We start from the raw sequence: 5000 nt of genomic DNA, 5'->3' as shown, positions 1-5000 counted from the left end.
TTTCGGCCTAGGAAGACACGCTGATTCCTTCAGTGTAGCGCGCGTGCGGCCCAGAACATTTAAGGGCATCACAGACCTGTTATTGCTCAATCTCGTGCGGCTAGAAGCCGCCTGTCCCTCTAAGAAGAAAAGTAATCGCTGACAGCACGAAGGATGTCACGCGACTAGTTAGCAGGCTAGAGTCTCGTTCGTTATCGGAATTAACCAGACAAATCGCTCCACCAACTAAGAACGGCCATGCACCACCACCCACCGAATCAAGAAAGAGCTATCAATCTGTCAATCCTTCCGGTGTCCGGGCCTGGTGAGGTTTCCCGTGTTGAGTCAAATTAAGCCGCAGGCTCCACTCCTGGTGGTGCCCTTCCGTCAATTCCTTTAAGTTTCAGCTTTGCAACCATACTTCCCCCGGAACCCAAAAGCTTTGGTTTCCCGGAGGCTGCCCGCCGAGTCATCGGAGGAACTGCGGCGGATCGCTGGCTGGCATCGTTTATGGTTAGAACTAGGGCGGTATCTGATCGCCTTCGAACCTCTAACTTTCGTTCTTGATTAATGAAAACATACTTGGCAAATGCTTTCGCTTCTGTTCGTCTTGCGACGATCCAAGAATTTCACCTCTAACGTCGCAATACGAATGCCCCCGCCTGTCCCTATTAATCATTACCTCGGGTTCCGAAAACCAACAAAATAGAACCGAGGTCCTATTCCATTATTCCATGCACACAGTATTCAGGCGGGCTTGCCTGCTTTAAGCACTCTAATTTGTTCAAAGTAAACGTGCCGGCCCACCCAGACACTCAATAAAGAGCACCTTGGTAGGATTTCAACGGGGTCCGCCTCGGGACGCACGAACACGCACGAGGCGGTCGCACGCCTTCGGCTCGCCCCACCGGCAGGACGTCCCACGATACATGCCAGTTAAACACCGACGGGCGGTGAACCAACAGCGTGGGACACAAATCCAACTACGAGCTTTTTAACCGCAACAACTTTAATATACGCTATTGGAGCTGGAATTACCGCGGCTGCTGGCACCAGACTTGCCCTCCAATAGATACTCGTTAAAGGATTTAAAGTGTACTCATTCCGATTACGGGGCCTCGGATGAGTCCCGTATCGTTATTTTTCGTCACTACCTCCCCGTGCCGGGAGTGGGTAATTTGCGCGCCTGCTGCCTTCCTTGGATGTGGTAGCCGTTTCTCAGGCTCCCTCTCCGGAATCGAACCCTGATTCCCCGTTACCCGTTACAACCATGGTAGGCGCAGAACCTACCATCGACAGTTGATAAGGCAGACATTTGAAAGATGCGTCGCCGGTACGAGGACCGTGTGATCAGCCCAAAGTTATTCAGAGTCACCAAGGCAAACGGACCGGACGAGCCGACCGATTGGTTTTGATCTAATAAAAGCGTCCCTTCCACCTCTGGTCGGGACTCTGTTTGCATGTATTAGCTCTAGAATTACCACAGTTATCCAAGTAACGTGGGTACGATCTAAGGAACCATAACTGATTTAATGAGCCATTCGCGGTTTCACCTTAATGCGGCTTGTACTGAGACATGCATGGCTTAATCTTTGAGACAAGCATATGACTACTGGCAGGATCAACCAGGGAGCTGCGTCAACTAGAGCTGAGCAGCCGGCCGCCCGGGAGTGTGTCCCAGGGGCCCGCGCGAACACGCAAGCGTCCGCTCAATTATTCTGCAAACAGGAGGAGGCTGAGCTCCCCTGCACAATACACCTCGAAACCCTCTCAGGTCCCGGCGGCGCGCAGCGCCGTCCTAAGTACTTGGTCGGGTTCGAGAGAGGCGCAATCGCCCGGAGTTAGGCGAGTAGACGCTTTAGGTGCGACCACCCGTGCTCCCAACTGAGCTTGCCGCTGCCGACAGAGGCCCGGGAGCGTGCTGTCGTGGCATTGCCGGCGGGAGACAACACGCGCCACCTACGGTGACCGGCAGCTCCAACGCCAGCGCCACAGAAGGGCAAAGGCCCCACGTGGGTGCCGAAGCGAACTCTCCCAGCACAGCGCACGTGCCAACACGTCTGCACAACTGCGATACAAACCACCAGCGAGAACCGCTGGGGCGACCGAGCAGCAGACGGCGTCGCGGCGCCGAGTGCCGGGCGGCGGCGCATCCTCAACGCACACAGTCCTCAGTCGGACCAGCACACTGCAGATGTCCACCGCGCTTCGCACCGGGCCCGCGAGGACCCACTTTGGCCGCCCGGCGCCGCGCGCAGGGTGCCCCGGCGCGCAGCTGCGCCGCCTGCCGCGTCCGTCGGCCGGCGCGCCTGCCACTGGGCGCCCCCACCAGCCGGCTGTAGCGCGTGCGCCCACGCACCGCGCGGCCAGCACGCCGGGCGGCCCCCCCTCACCGGCCGGGGACGGTCCCACCCAGCCACCGCCGCGTATCGCTTCACACACAGATTTGCCCTTACTGATTTACCTCCAGCAACAACAACCGCACCACAATGGGTTTACCAGTTGTTCATTTGCGTAACGTCACCAGCAAACGTAGACGTCCATCCCAGTTTGCAAATGCAACGATTATTGCATACCTGTCTGTTAGGTGTCACGACACACTACGTCTGCCCACATACACGCAACAAAATGTGCACGACTAGAGAACACGTGGGAGGTGGCCCCCTACGTATGCGATGTCCATTACGAGACCGACTGTCAACCAGCATCTGTACCATGTCGCAGATGTGGAACGCGGTGCACCATGCTATCACACTGTGTGAGAAGAGACGACTACGTTTGAATACACGCGCCACTACATCAACAGACGGCTCATGCTGATCGCCATCCAGGGCGTCCGTTACTCCCACACGTCTCTATGGCGTACCACACTGCAATGTAGCTGTTATGGGGAGACGGCACGTGGCTGAGTGCACAACATTTGGACCGTATGGTTCGCTGTTGTTGGGCGCAGTCGTTGTATGGTCACACATGTGCCACAGCGTATCATTCAGTACATACGGACCTATGTGCAGTACAATGTGAGGGTTAAGCTTACGACATCAGCGGACAGTGGACACAGGCCGTACCACGACGTAGACTGAGCGCTTCGACATGCGAATGCCAGTGAACAGCTGCGAAGGGCATTGAACACGCAAGCACCTGAACGACCAGCGTGCGAAGGCAGGGGGGAGGCGGGGGGCGATGTACATCCTGCAGTCGTCCACATTACAGTGTACAGCGGGAGCATGTAAAAAGTAAGCAACACTTGCGAAGTGTTGAACATGAAACGATACACAAGAGGGTGGGCGGTGCGAGTAGCGAACTATATTCAGAGGGTTGTGGTTAGACAACACTGGATTAATGTAACGTGTCATATGCCAATTACAGAGCAGGTTAAGGCACAACTTGGGTTAGGTTAAGGCACAACTTGGGTTAGGTTAAGGCACAACTTGGGTTAGGTTAAGGCACAACTTGGGTTAGGTTAAGGCACAACTTGGGTTAGGTTAAGGCACAACGTGGGTTAGGTTAAGGCACAACGTGGGTTAGGTTAAGGCACAACTTGGGTTAGGTTAAGGCACAACGTGGGTTAGGTTAAGGCACAACGTGGGTTAGGTTAAGGCACAACGTGGGTTAGGTTAAGGCACAACGTGGGTTAGGTTAAGGCACAACGTGGGTTAGGTTAAGGCACAACGTGGGTTAGGTTAAGGCACAACGTGGGTTAGGTTAAGGCACAACGTGGGTTAGGTTAAGGCACAACGTGGGATAGGTTAAGGCACAACGTGGGTTAGGTTAAGGCACAACGTGGGTTAGGTTAAGGTACAAATTGCGTTACATTGCGGTACAAATTGCGTTACATTGCGGTACAAATTGCGTTACATTGCGGTACAAATTGCGTTACATTGCGGTACACATTGCGTTACATTGCGGTACAAATTGCGTTACATTGCGGTACAAATTGCGTTACGAATTTGGTTAAGTTAAGGTGCAAAATGGGTTAGGTTAAGGTGCGAAATGGGTTGGATTACAGTACACAACGTGGTAAGAGAGTGTGTTGGGGGGGGGGGGGGCGAGGTTCGTTGGTAGTGATCATTGTAAGTGAATGTCTGAGGCAGCTTCAGTATGTCACAGAAGTTATGTCTCGTCAGGATGCGCTTATGCGCTTTTCGCTCGTGACTGGAGGCGCGCCGCGTCTGTGGTTGCGGCAAGGGAGCGGCAGACCTGTGTGATTCATTCCTGCCATTGTTTCTGTGCCGTAACAGGAGGCAGTGTGGTGGTGTTGGGTGCACCCCTGTGTAGGACATGTGTGGGTGTTGGTGGCTTATCTGAGCAATTGTGGATGTCGGACGGGTGGGATATTCTATTTTAGAATTGGACCCCCTGGTGTGGTTATCATAGTGTGGATGGTGTACTGTGGCGGAGAGGATGCACCGGACGTTGGTCCATGCTGGTGCTTACATATTGTATCTGTGTCTGTTACAGGCAGAGAGTAATGTGTGATAGAGTGTCTCGCTGAGGTGTGGTTCATATTGTGTGCACAGACTTACAGCATGTATAGGGACAGCGGGAATTTGGCATATTGGATATAACTCTTCGTGAAACGCAAGATATAGGGGTGGATTGCAACGTACGAGTGCGGGAAGAGTCCGCCGTTCATCCGCTGGAGTTGCGATTTCGGCGGTTGGGGTGGGGCACGTGCGGGTGCGGGTGGAGTGATTGTCGGTTGACTACTTCGTGCGACGCAGGCACTGGCGTTCGGGTTCCTGTGGTGGACAGATGATGCAGGCTTTGTGGGTGGCGTCGGAAAATGGGTACTGTGGGACCTAGCGATGTCGTAGTCGGGGTGGCGTCTCATAGATGGCGGTATCGTCGGTGCAGCAGGTCATGTTTCGGGAGACTTGCAGATGGCGGTATTTAGTTTTCGTGTTGCGCGCGACATGGTGGACGTAGTGTCGTCCGATTCGCGTAGATGGGGCTATTGCATGTGGTTTCGTCACATTGTCATAGATGGCGATGCTGTGGTTTGGCAGTATGGTTGGTGT

The 5000-nt window shown here is 54.2% G+C and overlaps 1 non-coding gene across 1 annotated transcript in view; it reads right to left on the bottom strand.

The window, feature by feature from the left end:
• Positions 1-1611, bottom strand: part of LOC126178795 (small subunit ribosomal RNA) — a 1909-nt gene extending 298 nt beyond the window's left edge. The window contains exon 1 of the ribosomal RNA XR_007536650.1: positions 1-1611. This exon is cut by the window's left edge and continues 298 nt beyond it. This is a non-coding gene — a ribosomal RNA (small subunit ribosomal RNA).
• Positions 1612-5000: the final 3389 nt, after the last annotated feature.

Source organism: Schistocerca cancellata, chromosome 3 (genome assembly GCF_023864275.1).
Source record: "Schistocerca cancellata isolate TAMUIC-IGC-003103 chromosome 3, iqSchCanc2.1, whole genome shotgun sequence".
Taxonomy (NCBI): domain Eukaryota; kingdom Metazoa; phylum Arthropoda; class Insecta; order Orthoptera; family Acrididae; genus Schistocerca; species Schistocerca cancellata.
The sequence above is the reverse complement of the archived record's forward strand: the minus strand, read 5'-3'. Positions and strand labels throughout refer to the sequence as shown.